The sequence below is a fragment of the Heterocephalus glaber genome, unplaced genomic scaffold, assembly GCF_053883595.1.
Source record: "Heterocephalus glaber isolate CG9 unplaced genomic scaffold, H.glaber_assembly_v1.0 deba00000546, whole genome shotgun sequence".
In the NCBI taxonomy this organism is placed as follows: Eukaryota; Metazoa; Chordata; class Mammalia; order Rodentia; family Bathyergidae; genus Heterocephalus; species Heterocephalus glaber.
The window spans coordinates 16,898,916-16,922,797 of record NW_028258147.1 but is presented as its reverse complement, the minus strand read 5'-3'; positions in this window follow the sequence as shown (position 1 = coordinate 16,922,797).

The window sequence follows — 23,882 nt, the reverse complement described above, 5'->3', positions numbered from 1 at the left end:
AAAAGCAAACTTCACTGAAGAGCATCTTTGAAAAGGGGAAAAACACAGAAGGATGAGATAGCAAAAGACTTTAAGACTGGCAACAAAAGGAAACCTTCATTTAAAATAAAATATGAACAGTCCTATTTAAATTATTGGTCATTGCAACAAGTGATTCACATTTTCTCAACCCACTTTATATAATATGCAATGAAGAGCTCTCCAACAAAACCATGAAACTCTCAATACTGCTTCACCATGCTGAGACTAAGCATTAAGAGGTAGCATTTGAAGTTTTGCTTTTAAATGAACATGAGAAACAGAAGCAATTATTGAAGGCTACCACTTCATCAAATGTGTCTGAACTAAGAGCATCATTTGAAGAGGCAATCCTATGTGCTACTAAGGACACTAGCTCTGAACTTTTAGGAGAGGCTACAGTACAAAAAATGGCAGGTTCCACTTTCTGTTAGCAACAGAAATAGACAAATTGATGAACAGACAATTTTGAGGGATAGTTATTAGAAGGGATTAATGAATCACCATGGTAAGCAATCCAGGTTGACAAGTCTACTGATGTTGACAACACAACAGTGCTTGTTTTTATGAGATATGTTTTTCAGGAGGGTTGTTATATGCACTTTTGTTGGAAAACAACACCATAGCTGCAGAACTATTCAAGTCTTGGAATGATTAGATATCAAGAAAACATAATTGGTCATTTTATGTCAGTGTATGCAGAGACCGAGCAACTGTATGATTAGTTTTATTACTTGAGACAAGGAGGTTGCTTCTGAATGTGAGTCTGTGCACTTTGTCCTTCACAGGGCAATGTTGGATAGCTGAAAACTGTCACCTAAATTTAACAATGCTTACAGGATGTGATTAAAATTGTAAACCGCATTAAAGTTACTTTAATTCATTTCTGTGTATGGAATTCGATAAGGAAATGGATACAGAGTATATGTATTTACTCTTATACACAGAAGTGAGATGGCTTTCTAAAGATCATCAGTCAGAAATTTTGAGTTACAAAAGCTTCTCTGGACATTTCTTTTAGAAAAGCAGTCACCACTGGCAACATTGTTCACTGTTCAGTGTCACTCACTGTTCAGTGACACAGAGGGGTTATGGAACTTGATTACTCTTGTGAGGCCTCAATGGTCTCAATCTGTAACTTCAGGGGAAATGACAAGTGTGTTCAAGTCATGAGATAAATTGGATGCATTCAAAGCTAAATTGAAATTAAAAGAGGGAGAGATGAGTTTTTTGGATTTTTGACATGTTGTAAACATTAACAGAGATGTTCAATGAGACTGAGCCAGGATTTACTTGTCCCAGCTGGTGCATGATCACCTATCTTAGCTTTCAAACGAGTTTGTGCTTTACTTCCTAACAACAAAAGATAACCCAGAACTGAGGTGAAATAGATCTTCAACTCATTTGTGAATAGGCCAGGTGAATCAACTCTATCCTTTCTACAAGAGGATCAAGTACTTGAGATTGCAAATGACAGCAGTCTTACAAGTGCATTTAAGACAAAGTTCTTTTAAAGACATGTTCTCATAAATCTTCATACATTCTTCTAAAATGAAGGCAGAATATCCAGTGATTATCAAAAAGCACCGAAAAGCTGGTTTCCATTTCCATCATCCTATTGTGGTGAGCAGAATAGTGACAGAAAGCAAAAAGAGATTCAGAGTACATTGGACATAAGGAACATGCTTTAGGTGTCACTGTCTCCTGCCATCCACAGATAGGATGATATAGTTTCAGCAAACTTGAGGCTCTCAGTGTTTCTGTATTATGGCAAGCTATATAATTGTTTCATTATATATTACAATGTAATAATTTAAATAGAGTGCACAATAAATGTATGTGCTTGAAGTATCCTGAAACCATCCCTCCAACAGCACTCTCACCCCAGTCTGTGGAAAAATTGTCTTCCACAAAACCAGTCCCTGTTCCCAACAACATTGGGGACTGCTGTTCTTAAGTGTTTAACATGTTTTAGTTAATAAGGTTAAATTTTTGGTGTTAATTTTTCTATTAAGAGAAAGCTGGTGTGGGCAGTAGTTGACGAAGGAGGTGCAGATCAAATACTTTTAGGTATAGGATAGATGACAACATACATTTAGTAGAGAGAAAAATAAAATGATGGAAGAGTTAGAGGTGAGAATTAATTGAGCAACATATTTAAGGCAAGAGGTGAAGGTCTATTTCCCTAGAGAAAGGGCTGACTTAAATGGAGCAGGGACATTTCACAATGACAAAAGAGAAAGAAAAATGCTGTTCAAAGTGCACCCAGGTGGGTAAATGTGGTCTTGGCAATTTGTGCAAGTTTTCTTCTGTGTATGTGTGTTTTTTTAAATGGCGTATCAAACATATTATCTGCTGAGTAGGAAACAGATGAATTGTTGCATGTTTGATGTTAGAGAAAATAAGGAATAGTGATCACGAGGCAATGTGAATGAATTACAGAACTATGATGAAAGCTTGAAAACAAATAAGCCTATTCAAATAACTTAAAAGCATTCTATTTGTGGCTCTACTCTGCTTTTTTTTTTTTTTTTTTGCTGCCAGGGATGGAACACGGGACTTGGCACTTGTGAGGCAGATGCCAGAACCACTGAGCTAAATCCCCGGCCTTGTGGCTCTACTCTGAATAAGATCCTTTCTTAACTTCTAAAACACATTCCTGTCATTATCACCTTTTTGTAAAATATTTATCGTCATTGTAGAGTTACCCCTAATGGTCTCTGTATGTGCTTTCTAACATAAAAGTGTAAGTGATACTCAGACGGAATTTGTGTCAGTGGAAGGTTAGTGTGGAAAGAGATCATATGGTGAAAGTGGAATACAGGGGAGACAATAATGAAGCATGCCATTCAGATTTTTCTTTTAATGATCTTTACTGAAATGTTGCTACTCAGAAAATTCCTATATATTTTTTGATTGTTTCAAAATATTTCAGTTTTTTGTATTGACATAGAGTAGTGATTGTAGGTAACCATTTCCTATTCTTAATTTTTTAAAAATGAGAATAGCAATGTTTTTCCCCAAGTATATGACACCAGATCTCAGTCCAGGATAGCACTAAAAGATTTTCTAACTAGGCCTTTCTCTCTCTCTGTCTCTCTGTCTCTGTCTCTGTCTCTGTCTCTGTCTCTCTCTCTCTCTCTCCCTCCTCTCTCAACATCTCCACCTATCTCTATTTCTCTCATACGTATGTGTAATTTAAATTTTATTAAAAGCTTTTTAATGAAGTTGAAAAAATTAAGTATTCCTGTCATTGTCTAATATTTCAACAATGTCCTCATGCTAAATTTCTGGACAAATAAAAAAGAAAGAATGACTTTGTGATAACTTTCTTTGTAGTCAAACTGAATTTGTTAGACCACATTAAAAATGTGTGTACACTATCCTACAACTAATACAACCTATCTTTCCTTTGATGGAGTGTCATTATTTTTTAATTTTGTATTTTGGGTTATTTAAGGCTGTTACCTTAAAAAAGGCTCTGATAACATTGTGACAAAAGGCTGCTCTGTCCCTGGAGCTAAGAACAGGCCTCTCAGAAGTTCAGCTCTGTGCAGAGGTGGTGCCCAGGACAGCCACTTCTCCCAGAATCTGTCCCACATCTTTACCAATGTGACCCTCAGCTTCCTGTAGCATTCTCACACCTGTATTCTTTGACTTTTTCCTTGATGCTGTGGGTCTATACTGAAAGACCTCACTGCACTTTTGCGACATGGCACAGGGGGTTTCTGTTCATGGGACCTGGTGTTCATCATTGGTTTCTTGATAGACCCCTTGTGGACTCTCCTCTGATCCATGGGGAAGCCAGAGCACCATTTACCTTCTTTCTGCACAAAAAAACCTTGTGCATTGCTTAAAGCTGGTCTAGACTAGTGCAGACATTCCTTGACTTTCCTATTTATTTATTTATTCATTTATTTATCTTTTGCTAACATTTCTGCCTGATGTCTATCCTTTTGGATGCCTTACTTAGCCATCTGAAGGATGCAGTAGAGGAGATGGAGAAGGAAGGAGAGCGGAAGGTGGAGGAAGGGCCAGGGGATGGAGGGTGATCCAGATATGATATACAAGGGTATATGTACCACTTCCCCCAAATGAATGTCATTATTATGCATCACAAAAACACGCCAATTAAAAAACACTTTCAAAAAGGACCCCACACTTTCTCCGAATCCCATACTTTTAAGGCCTGACTTCAACTCAGTCCCTCTTCCATACCAATCCACATCCTCATGTGGGACCCACACTCACCCTGCTTGGGCTCCGACACTACATCAGGCCACTTGTGAACTTTGTCATCACTGAGCTTGGGTTCTACTGCGACAGACCAGGATGAACAACTGCCCATGTCAATGACCCACCCCTCATTCTATGTGTGTCTTGACTTCTTGCAGCTTCACCCCAATCCTCCTATGCAGCCTTCTTCACCCTGCTGTGGCTCTGCACTCTGTGTCATGCATCTCCCCTCACGTGGACACCCTTAATCTGCCAGGCTTTGACTTCCTATGTCAGTTGCCCTCTGAGTGGACACCCTGACCCTCCTGGAGCTCCGATGCTAGACTGGCCACCCCTTCCATATGGACCTCTACCAATTGTCCTTGACACACCCTTCACCTTCTTTGAACACTATCACCACTGTCCTGCTGCTGCCCTTCTATGGACTCCTTTTCCTTGGTACCACTTTCAACCCATGGACATACTTCTCCTAAAGCTAGAGATTTTTACACAAGTGCAGATTATATATCCTTAGTCTTTCTTTAATGATCTTTAATTCTACCTTTCATTATTGACATCTCTTTTGTTCCCTTAAACTATAATTATTATGAGGATTATTGGTATTATTTAATGACCAAGTGATACATACTTGATACTTAAAGATCAGAAAGAAAGCACATAGACAAAATGAGCTTTAATCTGACACCCAAGAATAGTTTGAAAAGTTGGATAAACCTCTTCTCATTGATAGGTGATTATTATTATGTTTTTAAAAATAAATAAAAATATATAAAATAGAAAATTAAAAAAGATTCCTTATCTCAACACAACTCAAATCGACTTTTCAGGTATTCTTTTGTATCATTTATCATACATATTTCTTTATTTTGTGTAAACACAAGTATGACCAAACACAAATGTTTTACAATTTTAATCATTATATTGATTATAGTGTTACATTAAGTAGATTATTTTTAATTCAAAAATATTATTAATATAAGTTTTAAATACTGCAAGAAATTTGGAAACATGCAAATAAAAACAATCAAGACAGAACAAATTTCATCCATTGAGAAATACTGACTGATAAACATAATGTTTAGGTGTATAAACAGATTGAATAATAGATAAGTAATTAAAAAGAGATAAAGGTAGATGGGTAGAAACAACTTATAGAATTAAATTACACTAAAAATGAATATTAAAATGTGTTTTAATTCATTTAACTACAGAGAATTTATTCAAAGAAACATAGATGGTCAGAGTTTAAATCCTTTTCCCCCAGCCTTTGAACCTTTGCCTTGAACTATTTTCCCAGGCTTTTTCTGTTTGTTTGTTTGTTTTTGAGACATAGTCTTACAAAATTCCTGATTTTTCCCTCCCTGGACTCTAACTTGTTTTCTTCCTGGCTCAGCCTCTTCAAGTTTTGAGTGCTCACAACAGGTACTGATATCAGAAATATCCTACTAAATGGAAAGATTTGCAAATCACTAAGAGGTAATTAGTGCTCATTATCTTCTACTCATCTCTACATCTCATGGGGTATGTTATTAATGCTTTTCTTTTTTAACATAAGGAATGACTTTGTGAACAATTTTGGTTTTTCAAGGACAATTGTTTCTCCAGGAAGGACTTGAGTGCACTTTAGTTTAATTTGAGTATTAATTTGACATATTGTAATTTTGACTTGTGCATTCATTTAGATTTTGCTTTACTTTGTTTTGTTATAGTCTGATACTGAATTTTTCTGAGAAATCTGAGCCCAATCTGATTACTTTACTCTAGATGATTTACTTTTACTTTCCAGTTACCTAAAAGAGTTTATGTTTGAAGTTCAAAAAATTAAGAAAAACAGAAAGGACACAAATCTATCTATTATAAAATTGCTGGATAAATTGGGTTTGATCTGCATAATTAGTTCTAATTTTATTTGAATGAGATTGTTTGTTACTATGATTTTGAGTTGTGTGGAATTTCCTTTGTTGTACGTATTCCTCCAGGGCATTTTCTCTACAAATCGCATTTATCTGATCTCTAGATGCTATCTTTATCATTTTCACTTTTCACTGTGTTTGTAGTGTTTATTCCCAAGTTTTTCTTATGTACTAATGGTTTGAATTTCAGCCATGTCTCTTTCTAATATTTTATTTTTTTATTTTATTTTTTTATTTATTTTTTGGTACCGGGGATCAAACTCAGATCCTTCCACTTACAAGGCAGGCGGCGGAACCACTGAGCTAAATCCCCGGCCCTCTTTCTAATATTTTTAGTTTACTTTCAATTCTGTGATGACATTATTTTGGATTACCACTGGTTTCATTTACTCATTGATCTCCATTTGTATTTGTGCTAAGATTTGTAGTATTATTTTGAGAATTTGCTTCTAAAGTCATAACTTTTGTTAATTTATGTGAACTTGTGCAAAATCTAGCTCTATCTGGGATTATTTTCACTTCCAAATTCCTTCTTTGTCCATCTCCAGAATATCAAGTCCCTAAATAACTTTATCTGTAGCTCTCTTTAAAAAAAAAAAGGTAAATGTAGTATGATTTTATTGTGCCATGCAATTTATTTTTATTCTGTTCTTTTACTTAGATGTCTTTGACCTTTTATACTAATAAAATATACATAAAATTTATTTCTTACCTTTCATGCCCTTAATTCTTACCTTTGCTATATACAACAACAGATCCTAGAATGCTTTCATAATTATTTTACTAATAGCAACATTAAAACATTTTCCTTTTAAGAAATTGCTTTTTCATGTAATTGTTTATTACCTTCGGGTTTTTATTTCAAGTTTTATTGATGTATACATAAAATATTTTTAAAATGAATAATTTACTTTAATGATTGCCATTTCTTAGAAATGTTTTGATTGTGACTTTACTTGATTTAAATATATTTAAAACAACACAACTGCGTTCATTTTAAAAGATCACCTGCAAGAACTATTTTAACTGGGTGCAATATTTCAATTAAACAGCTAGTAAAATATTTCAAGCAAGCATTCTGTTAGAACTATGTAGAAATGATAGAATGCTAGTTAGTATTTTTTAAATGTGATAGTTAACACAAGTGTTTTTTTGGCTCTATGTTCAATTTGTCTTAAATAGGGAATAATATTTTACTTAAGAAATGGTAAACCAAGTGTGTTGACACACATCAGCAATTCTGACAGTGGGAGGCTGAGGCAGGAATATTACAAGTTCAAGACCAGCCTGGGCAATTTAGCTCCTTAGTGTGACCATATCTCAAAATTTAAAATTCAAAATAAAGGCTGGGGATGTAGCTCAGTATGAAAGCCATACTGTGTTCAATCCCAAGTACCAAGGAAGAAAAGAAGGAAGGAAAGAAGGAAGGAAGGAAGGAAGGGAGGAAGGAAGGAAGGAAGGAAGGAAGGAAGGAAGGAAAGGGAGGAAGGACAACATGTGAAAACGCATGGACTAATCAATTGTTTTAATCAAGTGTGTCAACTAATCAGTGGTGTCTTATTTTCATAGGTACGATGAAATCCGCAATTTTTAATGAGTGGAATCTTTCTATATTTAAATCAATGGTTAATCGGTCATTTTAAAATCCTATTTATATTTATTAGTAAATATTTCAGCTTATTTTGCAGTTTGTGGATTACCAAGTAATAAGTAAGCAATATTTTAGTGCATTTCTGCTATGAAAATCAGGAAAGAATAAAAATTAAATCATTGGAAAAACCTGATGATGTATAAAGACAGACAATAGTTACTTTCTTGAAGGAACTGTACACATTACTGAGGAAAATTTAAAAATAATCCCTGTGATTCTAAAAATTACTTTGAGAATAAAACACTTTTGACATGGTATTTTTTTACTTTTTAATTCTTTTCTTGGTACATTTTAGGTATACAATACGTTTAGACTTATCATTGGGTGCTTGTACCTGTACATGATGTATCTTAGTTCTTATTTTTCCCCCATTACCTGTGTGCCCTTCACCCCCTCCACCCTTCCCTATTTACATAGTTTTTGTTTCCATTTTTTTTCTTTTCTCATAATTTCTCTTTTCCCTTCTTCCCTTTCCCCTTACCCTCCCACCACCCCTTCACCTTTGGAACTTTTCCTACTTCAAATTATCTATTATTCATTTTTATCATTTTAATTCTTATTTACACTTTAAGTTTCTCACCCTAGAGAAACTATTTGGTATTTGGAAGTGTGTATCTTATTTATTTCACTTAAGAGTATGGCCTCAATATGCATCCATTTAGCTATAAATGTCTCTAGTTTCTCATTCTTTATGGGTGAGTAGTACTCCATTTTATGAAAAAAACACATCTTCTTTATCCAGTTTCCAGTTGGTGGGCACTTGGGCTGTTTCCAAGCTTTAGCTATTACAAACTGTGCCCCTATAAACATGGGTGCACATATATCTCTGTGATATGATTCTTTTGATTCTTTGGGGAAGACACCCAGCAGGTGAATAGCTGGGTCAAATGGGACCACTAGTCCTAGTTCTTTGAGGTATCTCCATGCTGATTTCCACAGTGGTTGCACCAGTCTGCAAATCCACCAACAATGGAGAAGGGTTCCTTTCTCTCCACACCCCCTCCAGCATTTGTTATTGGTTGATTTCTTGATAGCAGCCATTCTTTCTGGGGTGAGGTGAAATTTCAGTGTTGTTTTCATCTGCATCTCTTGAATGACCAGTGAGGTAGAACATTTTTGGATATATTTATTCGCTGCTTTTACTTTGTCTAAGAAATGTCTGTTCATTTTGGACACCTATATTTGAATTGGGTCTTTGAATCTGGGGGTCTGATTTTTTTCAATTCTTTACATAGTCTCGATAGTAGACCTTTGTCTGAGGTACAGCTGCTAAAATTTTTTTCCCACATTGTAGGTTGTCTCCTAGCTCTCTTGGTGGTTTCTCTTGCAGTGCAGAAGCTTTTTTAGTATGATGATATCCCAGTTGTTGATTCTCTGTGCTAGCTCCCATGCTACTGAGAATTTGTTCATAAAGTCTTTTCCTATGCCAATGTCTTCAAGAGTTCTACTTAACTTATGTTCCAGCAAGTTGAGTGGTTCTGTCTTAATATTTAGATCTTTAATCCACTTTGGTCTTAGTTTAGTGGATGGTGATAGGGATGTGTCTCATTTTAATCTTTGGCAGGTTGAAATCCAGTTTTTCCAACACCATTTATTAAATAGGCTATCTTTCCTCCAATGAGGGTGGTTGGCTCCTTTGTCAAAGATGAGGTGGCTGAGTATGTCTGGAGTTGTTTCTACATCTTCAAATCTAGTCCACTGATCCTCCAGTCTGTTTCTTTGCCAGTATCATGCCATTTTAACCACAGTAGCTTTGTAGTATAGTTTCCAGTTGGGCATTGTGATACCTCCAGCCATGTCTCTGTTGCCTAGAATTGCTTTTGCTATTCTAGGCTTCTTCTGGTTCCAAATGAATTTTTGTGTTGTTTTCTCTAGTTCTGTGAAGTATATTGTTGGAAGTATGGCCATTTTCACTATATTGGTTCTTCCTACTGAGGAACAGGGGATATCTTTCCATTTTCTTATATTCTCTTTGATCTTCTTTTTCAGAGTGCTGTAGTTTTCAGTGTAGAGGTCTTTTGCTTCCTTGGTTAGGTTGATTCCTAGATATTTCATTTTTTTAGATGCTATTATAAAAGGAATTATTTCCCAAATTTCTCTCTCAATGGGTCTGGTATTTGCATATAAGAAGGCTATTATTTTTTGAGTGTTGACCTTGTATCCAGCTACTCTGCTGAATCTGTCAATTAGGTCTATGAGACTTTTGACCAAGTTTTTTGGGTCTATGTAAAGTAACATATCAACAGCAAATAATGACAGTTTAACTTCTTCCTTTCTGGTCTTTATTCCTTTTATTTCTTTCTCTTTTCTAATTGCTATGGCTAATGTTTCCAGAGTAATATTGAACAGGAGTGGTGACAGTGGGCATTCTTGTCTTGTTCCTGATTTTAGCATAAAAGTTTTCAGTTTTTGACCATTTAGTATGAAGTTGGCTGTTGGTTTTTCATAGACAGCCTTAATCAGGTTGAGATAAAGACTTTCTATTCCAATTTTCTGTAGCGTTTTTATCATGAATATATGTTGGATTTTGTCAAATGCCTTTTCTGCATCTATTGAGATGATCATATGGTTTTTGTCCTTGACTCTGTTAATATAGTGTATTGCATTTATTGATTTATGGATTTTGAACCATCCTTGCATCCCTGGGATAAATCTGACTTGGTTAGGGTGTATGATCTTGATGACCCTCTGTATTCTGTTTGCCAGTATCTTGTTGAGGATTTTTGCATCTCTGTTCATTAGAGAGATTGGTCTGTAGTTCTCTTTTTGGGTTGGGTCTTTCTCTGCTTTTGGAATCAAAGTAACACTTGCTTCCAGGAATGAATTTGGAAGTCTTGCTTCCCTTTCAATTTCCTTGATGAGTTTAAAGAGTAATGGTGACAGCTCTTTCTTAAATATCTTGTAGAATTCAGGAGTGAAACCATCAGGACCTGGGTATTTCTTTGTTGATAAACTTTTTATTACATTTTCAATTTCACTCATTGTTATTGGGGTGTTTAGAATTTCTATATCTTCTTCATTTAACTTTGGGAATGCTTTGGGTATCTAGGAATCTATCCATTTCTTCTGTGTTTTCCATTTTATTGGAATACAGTTTCTAAAAGTAGGTATTGATGATCCTCTGGATTTCTGCTGGATCTTTTGTGACTTCACCTTTTTCATTCTTAATTGCATGGATTTGTGCCTTTTCTTTCTTTTTTTTGATAAGGTTGACTAAAGGTTTATCGATTATATTTATTCTTTCAAGAAACCAACTCATTGATTCATTAATTTTTTGTATCATTCTCTTAGTCTACATTGAATTGATTTCTGCTCAGATCTTTATAATTTTCTTTCTTGTATGAGCTTTGGGTTTGTTATTCTCTTCTTTTTCTAGGAGCTTGAAGGTTCTGCATTAGGTTATTTAACAGTTCTCTCTGTTTTCCCATATGGGCATTCAGTGCTATGAATTTCCAGTGTAGAACTGCTTTCACTGTGTCCCACAGATTCCTGTATGTTGTATTGGCATTATCATTTACTTGTAGAAAATGTCTAATTTCTTCTTTAATTTCCTCTTTCACTCATTGGTTTTTCAGGAAGGTGTTATTCAATTTCCATGTGTTTGTGGGAGTTTTGCAGTTTCTTATGTTATTGATCTTCAATTTTATTGTGCTATGGTCTGATAATATACAGGGGATAACTTCAGTTCTTTTACATTTACCTAGACATGTCCTATGAGCTAGGATGTGATCTAGTTTGGAGAAGGACCCATGTGCAGCTGAAAAGAATGTTTATTCTGATTTTGTGGGGTGGAACACTCTGTAAACATCTATTAAGGCCATTTGTTCAATAGCTTGGTTCAGTTCTAGAATTTCATTGTTAATTTTTTTTCTAGATGATCTGTCTATTTGTGATAGAGGGATGTTGAGGTCCCCCACTACAATTTCATTAGTTCCTATTTTGTTTTTCATCCCCATTAATATTTGTTTTGTATAGTTGGGGGCATTCATATTTGGTGCATGTATATTTAGGATTGTCATCACTTCCTCTTGGACTGTTCCCTTCACAAGGATGGAGTGACCATTTTTGTTTCTCTTAATTAGTTTTGATGTGAAATCTAATTTGTCTCCAAATAAGATTGCTATGGCTGCTTTTTTCTGGGTTCCTGTCACATGGAGAACTGTTTTCCATCATTTTACTTTCAGTGTATGAATTTCCTTTTGAGTGAGGTGTGTTTCTTGTATACAGCATATTGCTGGATTTTGCTTCTTAATCCATTCTGTCAGTCAATCTCTTTTGATCGGTGAATTGAGGCCATTAACATTGATAGTTATAATTGAGAGATATTGACTCATCCTTGTCATGATGTTTTACTGTTGTTGGCTCTTTTATTTCTTATTTTTGCCCCTTCCCCTTCAGTGTCTTACCTTGCCTGGTGGCTTCCCTCTGTTGGGTCTCATGGAGTTGTGACCTTCATTGTCTTTTTCTAGGATATTGCTTAAAATTGGAGTGTGGTTTGGTGTTCCTGAAATTTCTCAGGTGTTCTTTGTCTGGGAAGTATGTAATTTCCCCATCAATTTTGAAAGATAATTTTGCAGGATACAACAGTCTAGGTTGGAAGTTATTTTCTTTTAGGTCTTGAAATACTTCACTCCAGGCTCTCCTTGCTTTGGCGGTTTGTGTTGAGAAATCTCCCATGATTCTGATGGGCTTTCCTTTGTAGGTGATTTGTTTCTTTTCTCTCATCACCTGTAGAATTTTGTTCTTCTGTTGGGTTTCTGGGATCTTGAGTATTATATGTCTAGGTGCAGATTTTTTTTGATCATGCCTAGTTGGAGTTCTATATGCCTCACTTATCTGTATGTCCAATTCTCCACCTCTGTCTGGGAAACTTTCTATTACTTCTGTGAACACTTTTTTATGTCAATTGTACTTTCTCCTGTTTTTTCATGGACTCCTATCAGTCTATGTTATTCTTCTTTGCATCATCTAGCAGCTGTTGAATTCATTTTTCATGGTCCCTTACTATCTTTAAGAAATTTCTGTTTTCATGGTCCTTAACTGCGATCCTGTCTTCTATATCTGATATTCTGTCTTCAGATTCTCTTAATCAGCTCTGCATGCTTTCAGTGGACTTTTTAATCTCCTAAATATCTGTTTGAATCTGTTTCATGGATTCCATTTCTTTCTTATGTTGGGTGATCATGGTTTCCATTTCTTTCTTATGCTGTCCATTCATGGCTTCCTGCATGTTTCTGATCTCATCTATTTTCTTACCTGTTTCTGTTCTAGAGCCTCTGATTATGTCTTTCACTCTGCTCACCATCTCTGTAGTTATCTGGGAGATTATTCTGCTTTGAGTTTTTCTAGAGCCTCATGCATCTATTTTGTTACTTCCCATGCTCTCAGTTCAGGTTGTCCATGTGGTTTATTACCAGACTTTTCCACCTCATTTCCCCCAGAATTTGCCTTTTGTGTGGTAGAAGCCTGAGTTTGTGCCTTGCTTAAATGTCTTCTCATTTTTGTTTTTGGCACTGCCCTTGGTTTAATTCCTGGCTTGATATTTCAAAATTGCTTAATGTAGATATCTTTGTTGCTTGTGTTTAAAACCCTTGTGGAATGATTGCTTTTCAGGGGTGTCTTCCAAATATAGCTGGTGTTTAAGTTTTGAGACTCTGATGACTCTGAAGCTATTTCATTTTCATTATACCTGGAAGGAAAACTGGTTAGATCAATCACAACATCTTAGCTCAAATGATACAATCAGCAACACCACAGCATCAAGCACAGGTTAGAAAATGACAATTTGTGGTAGTTATTAATCTATCACATTTAACTGTGTGAATTAAATCAAAACCAAGGACCAACCTAACATATGTTTATAGTGAATAAACTCTTCAATATAGCAACTTTACCCTTCAGGATGGGGAGTTAGAAGGAGTTGGGGAGGGAGGGACAGGTAGAAAGTTCAGGAAAGATTAGTGGTGAGGCCAGAAGACACAGGAAGATCACACAAACTGTAAGAAATTGTTAAAGTCAAGAGGAAAAGGCAGAATGAAAGAACAAAGATGTGAACAGAACCACCTAACAGCAATAGGGAGGCTAGATACTGTATTTACTGTCCTTTAAAATTAATGATAATCAAGAGAAGGAAAAAGAGAAGAAAAGAATAATAAAAGAGAAATCCAAATTCAGTCCAGAAAGGAGCAAATAGGGAGATGAAGAGCATCTCGCTGTGTGACAGCAAGAGAATGAGAGAGAGAGACAGAGAGAGAGAGAGAGAGAGAGAGAGAGAGAGAGAAGATAAAAGAAAGAAAAAAAAGAGAAAAGTAAAAATTTGAAATGAGTAGAAAAAAGTAAAACTTAAGAATTAAAAATAAGAGAATTTTTTTTTCTTTTTTGCAAATAACAAAAAATAAAAATGAAGGGCCTCCTTCAGGGTATGTCCCTGCTGTCACAGTAGGCAACATAGGCACCTATGTGCATATACAAGTCAATGAGGCTCAGCAAGCCAGTAGCAGACCTGTGAGATTCAGGCAGATTTCTGGCTGCTAGTCCCAAATTGAGCTCCCTGTCCTCCTGCAGGGTTGAACTCTGAAAAGTTCTACTGCAGATTCCAGCTGCCCTTCCCCTGAAGATAGTGCAGGTTCAAATGGGAGGTGATCATCCCAGGTGATGATCCCTCCAACTTATCAAGTACGGTGGTCTGTTTTGCCTTTATTGTAAAGATTCTCTTTACTTTTCCGCTGAGCTTCAGTTTTCATCTAGTAGCCTGAGAGACCCTCTTTCTCTTGCTAACTTCTGCTCTATCTTGTGGTGCTCAGGACAAGGGCCTTTATAATCTTCTGTGCCTCTGTAGTGTGGAACCACGTAGCACATGAGCCAGGAGGTCAGAGGTGTGTGTGTGTGGGGGGTGATGTGGACAATGGGGGGGGGGCAAGACTGCATGCCATAGGCAGAGCCGGGAGCAGCGCAGGCCTGGGGGCCTTCACACTGCCTGGCTCCTCAGCTTGCTCTGGTTGGTCACACAGAGTGCTGACATGGTATTTTTTTCAATGCTAAATCTTCTGGTTCAAACATCATAGTTACATTTTATATTCAACGAGAGTATTTTCCCTTTTCTTTTACTTTTATTAGTATGTTTACACTACATAATGATTACATTTATTGTAGGGAATTGTTACATGTACAGAACACATTTCGATTCTTTTTTTTTTAATCATTTCTTCCACTATCTTTTTAATTTTAATTTTCAAGAAACATTTTGAAATTTAGATATTTTACAGAATGAAAACAATATCCACTCTTTTTATGGTCTCCCAAGAGCATGGTATATGTTTTTGAACTGGATATTTTTAAATCTTTGCAATAATATTTCTAAGAAAATAATCATGATACAATCAATTTTTTAAGATAAAAGCTTTTAGTAACTGTTAAGATTTATCTCTATCAGCCAGGTGTGCTGGCTCATGATTATAATCCAACTCTCTGTATGCTGAGGTAGAAGGATGACAAGTTTGAGGCCAGCCTGCACTACATAGTGAGACCCTGGTTGAAATAATAAAAATAACCCCTCCAAGAAAAGGAGAAAAAGAAAGAAACTTATCTATATTAACAACTGGGGCATTAAAATCATGCCTTTATTCTCTAATGTAAATAATCTACATTCTGGAATATTATAAAAAAGAAAATACCAAGAAATGAAAGCAAAGAATGGTGTCAAGGACATGTATTGCAGAATTAATTGTAATGATAAAAACTAAAAACTGTTAAAGGTCAAAAACAGTAGAAACCTTTAATATTTCAAGGTTAAGTCATCTTCTTTCATTCTGAATGCTGACATTCTATATATATGCAAACTGCCTGAGTACTGCAGCTAGCTAGCTGGTCTATACTAGGGATTATTATAGTTTATATTGCACTTTTCCCTCATTATTTCTGTCATTCTGTTGTGAAAAATCAGGGGAAAAGGTTAATGAAAAGAAAATAAAAATTATCCTTAATCTTATCACCTCAAAATATATCTGTTAAAATATTCATATACATTATTTTGGCCTGTGTGAATAAGTCTATATGTATGTGTTTTCCATGTTGTTTTGAAATCTGATTTTTCACAGTATAGTCTGCTATAAACAAATATCTAGATCATGATGTATTACAAACTATACACTTTTGATTAATATATAATATTATATAAACTGATGGAGGTACCCTAATCTAACAGATTTATAAGAAATTAAGATACTTTTAAAATGTTCATCATGAGAAATAACAGTTAAAAGAATTTACTACAATTTTTGTACCTCTAAATCCATAGTGAGTTAGAGAACCTTGCTCCATTCCATGTGTAAAACATGTCCTGTACTGTTGCATAGTTATGTAAATTGTAGTAAAAAAAAATATTATTATTTTTTTTTGGTACTGGGGATCAAACTCAGGACCTTGCTCTTGCAAAGCAGGTGGTAGAACCACTGAGCTAAATCCCTGGCCTCAAAATAATTTTTAAATGAAGACATGTTAATTTTCCAAGCAATAGATGGCATCTTAATATCAGAAATAGATTTGATAATTCACATGCTTTTTTTTGGATAAGTTTGCTTTTCAAATTAATTTAAGATTTAGTACTCATAGTCAAAGAAAACATCACATAGTACACAAGAGTACTAATTAATGTATTAATTAATGATATAAATTGTGATATAATTTTTCTAAAATCAAGTTTTGTAATTTCACTTATTTTAAGATAAGGCATGCAAATAACTTTACTCAAAGCTCTAAACAATGTGTAGATTTCATGGTACAATTCTGCCTTATTTACATTATAAGTCATATAATATATTAATTTTTTCAAATCTATAATGTATATATTAACTATAATGAATTCTAATGTGCATAATGCTAGTCTTCCTAGATTTTTATAATATTTAGAATTTCAGGCTACTCTAATGTCACATGCAATCTATATATATATATATATAACACATAACATTATTTTGTGTCAAAATTTATAAGTCCATACTTATATTGGTAGATGAATTTGATATAATATAGGGTGGTAGAAAAAAATAATAAAATTGAATGAGGCAGCCTGCTTCAAAAATCAAAATGTTCTGTCACTGATTTGTGGTAATATGATGTATCTGTGCTTTAGTTTCTTTTTTTTCTTAATAAAGTGAAATGGCTGTGCTGAGTGACTTCTGCATATTTTATTTTTATTCTTGGACTCTAATATCATTAAGAAATGAAAAACAAGTAATCTTGGTTAAAAACAGCAACAACATTAATAAACCTTAAATTCAAAAGAGATTTTACTTTTAGAACTAATTTTAAATTGAATAAACATTTCTATCAAAAGGTTTTCATTTGTATATCCTAAGTACTTAATTTATTCCTGTTTAGAAATAACCATAACTGTTAAAAGTATTATGTCAAAAATTGTGTTAAACACAATCCAAACCTGTTTTTTGATGTGTGTGTTATTCTCTCAACTTTGTGACCTATGCCCTTGCTTTACTTCCTTGTTCCTTCACAGTTAAACTTATTTTCAAGACTAGCTAAAAAAAAAAAAAAAACTAGCTATAGCTTATTTTTCATGTTCTTGAATTATTGTTAAGCTGAGATCTCACAAACCACGCGTGGTGAGACCATTTGCTTCACAAAGTTTTCAGATATTCATCCTTGTTATTATTGGCAAACACTAATCTGGTTAAAAAGAATGAGTTGAATAAACAAATAAAAATTATAGATTTAATATTTTTATTACACAAATTTGAAATTATTCACCAACAGATATTTTGACTATCTGATTTAGAACCAATAGGCTGTACTGAATGTGTTTCAATTTCAAGTGCCAATTTCTTATGATCTATGTTTGCCTCCATGAGTTTTACTTTATTTGATTATTTATTTATTTAATTTTTTTGGTACCCAGGATTGAACTCAAGTCCTTGCGCTTGCGAGGCAGGCAGAGGAACCATTGAGCTAAATCTCCAGCTCCCATGTCTTTTAGAGGATTTCAGGAGGAAGGCTTCTTTGCAGCCTTTTATCTCCTGGCCTTTAACCATCAACCCCTACGCAAAAAGGATAAAAGACACCCAATTTACTTTAAATGAATAAAAGAAGCAAATTCAAATTTTATCTTCAATGGTTGAGTTCACATTCCAGATCTTCCATTTTCTATCTCTAACAGATGAAATTTAAATGGGAATTTAATTTGTTTTATTTGTCACATTATCTCTTGTGGAATCTTCTTGAATTAAATAATATATGTGAAAACTGTATAATATGGTATGTTGTCTAATCATATCTTGTCATTCATTTGAAACTGAAGTGTTTTTAATTTTTTTTTTTTTTTGGTACCGGGGATCAAACTCGGGTCCTTGCACTTGTGCAGCAGGCGGCTAAACCATTGAGCTAAATCCCCGGCCCCCTGAAGTGTTTTTAAAAGAATCTAGATTATAAAGCCAAAAAATGTTTTAGACAATACAATTTTGCTACACTTCATGCAAGAGTATTGGAACAAGAAGAAAGATAAAAGTCAACTGCATCAAAGCAAAAGGCAGGGAAATATTTAAGAGTTGGGGTGAGTTAACTGAATGGATACAAGGACATTAGGAGGAAGTTTGGTCAACTTGATCAGGCCACCTGTGTTTGGTAATTGGCCCATATTTAGGTTAGTCTTCTACCCCCACGAAGAAATTAGAAGATAAGAGCTATGTTTTTCTTTTTTGATGATTATATCTTAAAGGAGTGACTCCCAGGTACTTGAGAAAGGCATTTCTGCATTGGAAAACTGGAAAAGAGTTGAAAGAAAATTGTATTTCCAGGGAGAAAGAGAAGCTATTAAAATATTTAAGTTTGCAAAATAAATATTCTAAGAAAAAGATCAGGAACAATAGTCAAGAACAAATTTGTGTAAAGGTTAGTCATGGAGAGGTAGACATTAATGCTATTTTGGTCATTAAATGTGAGCTACTGAGGAAAGAATAAAGATGCTCCTGTACCATAATAGGCTTATATCTCAGATAAACCAATTGTAACTCAAAAACTATCCGAAATAAAAAATTCATCTAATATACCCAATTCTGAACTTCATAGTTTAGCAACAGAGCACATTATGGAGTATGGGTTGGTTATTCTTCTGACTGAGCTTTTGCCTGGGAGCTGCAGATCACTGCCACTGCCCATCATTACGAAAGAATTTTAGATCATATATGGCTAGCCCAGAAAAAGGTAAAAATTCACAATTTGACAGATAATTTCAAGCACCATCTGTATCATATAAATTTGTTGTACTTAGCTTGCCTAAGAAATGAAGAAAAAAGAGAAGAGGAGGAAAAATAGGAAGAGGAGGAAAAATAGGAGGAGGAGGAGGAAAAGAAAGAGGAGGAGGAGAAAGAAGTAGTAGTAGAAGGAGAAGAGAGGCAAGTAGAAAAAATAAAAGCAAAAGAGAAAGTGTTTTCCCTCATATTTGTAAGAGAAAGTTATCTTTCTCTTTGGGAAAATTTTAATCATATAGAAGTCTGCTTAGCATGAAATACTCTGCATAGTTACAGTTTTATCCTATTTTAAAAGAAAATGAATTCAGTATCTATGAGCTGGTAGTTTGGACAAGCAAAGTACTCAGATGAACAAGAAACTGTCCCTGCAGGGGCTTATGGTTGGACAAAGTGAGACTCCAGGAGACTCACCAGTGCTGTGCATGCTTTGATGCCTTAAGGAGCGCTGCTGGGTCTAAATGTTAGATGAAAGATGTGAATAAATGGTTTGCAGCCTAAAAATTAAGACAATGTCTATTCACATGCACATACTGTCATAGATCTGTCAGAAATTTTTAGAGGTATTTATTTCAATGTTAGTGAAAATTGCATTATATATGTATGTACACATATATATGCAAATATCCACATACATATTTAAAATAATATATATACACAGATATTTCATATGTGTATTCCTTTAAATACTAGCCACTATTTCAGTAGACAATAAATTTCAAAAATTATACCTTGGATGGGCTGGGGATTTAGCTCAGTGGTTTCGCCGCCTGCTGCACAAGCACAAGGACCGGAGTTCGATCCCCGGTACCAAAAAAAAAATTATACCTTGGGCTTTCCACTTACAGAAACAGTATATTGGCCTTTCAGTTTATAAAAATAACTGATATTTTGTCCAGTCACATTACAAAATCTTTATTTTAAATATAATCTATAATTAAGTGCCTGTGTTTTTTTGTTATTAATTTTGTACTTTTCAAGAATTTACTGCAGATAAATTTCTTTAATCAGATAATATCCTCTATGAAAATTCAATGTATTATAATAGAAATGTGGAAGATAACAAGGATGCTCTTATGTCATTTTCTTTTAAGAGAGCTGATATCTTTGATATATATTTGTAGATTATAGTTCCAGGTACCTGAGAAAGATTTCTTAAAGACATACATACAGTTAGAGATTAGGATCTTTCACATAGTGAAGGCAGAATAATTTTTGTGTTTAAGCAGCCTCTCAGCATTTACTGTGAGTGATTTATGTAGGAAATATGGAATAAATTCTATGTGACTTATACAATTAAGGTTCAACTACTTTCAAATTTCATTTTTCTTTTAATATGACATTATAAATTTTAATCTTACACATTACAAATATTTAAATAGTATTATATTTTAAAAAGTAAAATTCATCAATTTAATTTGAATTATAAATTACATACCAGGAAATTATATAACTCTCCCAGTACACTCTGGCTTTCAACTCTAAACAAAGAGAATATGGTTGAGAAAAAATAAACAATGTCACTTTACTTCTGTGTATATAGATTTACACTAATATGATTCCTTCTTAGTGGAAATCATGACAAAAAGGTGCTACATTAATAATGCCCTGGCTAAATCAAAGTAAATCTGCTGAAATTGGAATGCACGTATCCATTGTGCTCTATTCTTAACTAGTTCAGCCTTAAACAACAAATTCCATCAATATCCAATTATACTGTTAAGGGTGAACTGAAGATACATACACACATACACAGTGTGGGGGAGCAGTAAAAGCAGAAAGAGTGTTTAAAGTAGAAGAGGTTAATGTTATGGTCTGCTGTTTTTTATTTATGACAACATAGTTTTCATCTTCTCTGCCGTGGGAGGGACTGCAGTAGCAAACTGCAGAAATATTAACTCTCCCTTTATCTATGGAAAATTATTTCTGCATGGATATTTACACAACAGGAAAATATGGTTAGATACTTTGTATAGAAAAATGTTGTCCTTATAATGTGTTTTTTCTAATTTAGCCACAGCGCTGAGCTCAGCACATCCCTCTAGCACTGCAAAGCTCTAATAAATCGCCAGTCCTGCTATATATTGAGAATAATACAGTTATATGGCAGACACATCAGCAGGGGAAAGAAGCATGCATATGAAATGATCCAGTAAAAAGATTGGCATAGTTGTTTGGTATTATTCATAGACAACCTATATCTGAGAACATATAGGAAATCTAGTTAATTATTGTTAATATTCCCTATTAATCTTACAAATCTAGATATCAATTCTTAAACTCAAATCTGTAGCTACTATGATTGGGAACAGTGGAGTTACTTCCTTGGTTAGTAAATAAATGGATAGAGGAGCATAAGAGAAGTGATATAAAGTATAAAATCAGAAAAATGATATAAATAAGTGTTGTTACCATAGTCTTCTGAAATGAATTATATGGATCTTGAACTTTTCTACTTTAAGCCCTAGCTACAGCCTAAAATATGTGGCATTTCTACTTAAGAATACTTGTAGAGTATTTTTTACTTAAGAATACTTGTAGAGTTTCTTTAAATTGGAAATCATTGAGTTTGGCATCACGGGCTTCTTGTGTGGGATTGGAGGCTTTAGCGACTGGACTTTTGGATGATGCTCCATTGCAAGTTGCATAAATGTGCAGTAAGGTCATGTAGCTCTGGGAGAAAATGTTTTGACCTCATGTAGTAGAGTTTATATCTAAAATGTCCAGCAGCTTTTAGGTGAGGCCTCTGCAATCAGAAGCCAAATTAAAGCTCTCTTCCTTAACTTGCAAGTATTGAGTATTGTGTCTTAATAATGAAAATGTGCCTAATATGCCATACATCCTTAGATTCAGATGACTTTTATGGTCAACATGCCTAAATGGAGAGAGGAATGGGGAGTGGAGTGAGGTGTACTGGAATTTGATGAAATAAGCCAATGTTAGCAGTAGGCCTTGAGTTTGGGGTGTGTTTGTTGTGCCGTACACTTTAATTACTGAGAGTGGACTTCATTTGACTCAGTTCGACTATTAATATAAAATAGTGAATTGGAAGAGCTATACTTTTTAGAGGTATAGGAGGTTTTGCTGAGATAATGCTGCAGCATTTTTGGGGTACTGGAGCCAAAGAGTATGCACAGAGATTGTGCCTTTTCATAGAATTTTCATTATCTAGGCTGAGAATTTCCAACTTGTAACAACTAGTGAAAAAGTTGCATCACTAACCACCAAAGTAAAGACACTGCCTCTTTAAGGTTTTGAATATAACACAGGAAACGCGTTCTCATTTTTTATTGTAATAAGTGTGTAAAACAAAAAATTTACAATGTTAACTACAGTGTATAATTTTTTGGCATTAAGTGCATTCACTTTGTTGTGCAGCATTGCAAATTATCAAATTATTACCAAATTCTTACCATTTATAAGACTTGTAATCAAATTTTATAAACTCTCTACTCATTGTACAGTAAATCACACTCCTTGCCCCCATTGTCTTCCTACATCATTTTATCTTATGTCTCTGTACTTTGACTACTCTAGTTACCTCTTTCTTTATTACATTTTAACTGTCATTGTTTATTACTGTTTTGGCTACATTCTTTACAATTTCAGCAACATCTTAAAGAGACAATGTGTCTATGTACAATAAAAAAACAAAGTGGCTTTCAACATCAGAAATAAGAGCCACTGTTTAACTGTACAATATTAAGGGAATTCTGTGGTAAGTATAGCTTCTGTTTTCTGCAACATGGGCAACTTTATACCTGAAACCATACAATATTAGTCTTTTTGTGAATGTCTTATTTCAGTTACCGTAGTGTAAACAAAATTTACCCGTGTTGCAGAAATTGTCAGCATTTGCTTCATTTTTTATGTCAATAATATTGCATTGTATGGTTATACTAGTTTATATATGTCTACTTATTCATAAATATATACTTGGGTTGCTTCTGTATTTTGACTAATGTAAATAATACTATTATTAATATGATATACAGATATCTGTTTGGGTTTGTGTTGTCAATTATTTGGGATTTGCATGCAACATTCATTCTCCATAATTTTTAAGGAAATGATTTTCAACATTTTTAGCCTCAGACACAGTGATAGTGGCAATGGTGTAAATGTCACTTTAATCAACTTTGAATGTGATGTATTTCCAACTTCATTGGAAACTATTTCCATGGTGATTACAATAAAAGAGATGGATCTAGAATTTCATATTTGGAATAGCCTTTGAAGACCCATCATCAGTATTTTGGGATAGTGAAATCAGTTCTGATTGGTTAATACAGACATTCCAACATTTAGTGGTCGTAACAAAGGCTGAAATTCTAATAGCTCAATTTGATATTTGGTGTAAAGAGAATTATATGTTGATGTGGCCATAACTGCATTTTCCCGCTGGCAGATTCCTCACACTGTGATATCAAAGGATAATCTATTAAAGTATTAATTTGAGCATTGCCATTAATCTGGATCCCATAAGAAAAAGACAGGAAATGGGGATAAACTTGGAAGAATTTTAAAGAAAACACCTATAAGAGAAAATAAAGAGTGGAATGGGCAAGTCTGGGACTGCCATCAGACTGGAGTGCAGGTCTAGGCCAGAGACAAAACTCTAGGGGGAGTTCGGTGAAGGTATAGCAGACTACTGTGACATGTGAGAAAGGTTCAGCAAGGCAATCTGGAAGTCTGAAGTCATATCCAGCTGCCAGGGGACTTTCAGGTGTCTTATAATTTGGCCTCCCTTAATATCCCTGATGTGCTTACTGTCATTGAAAGCAGCCCACGGGAAGCATGGTCTTCGCT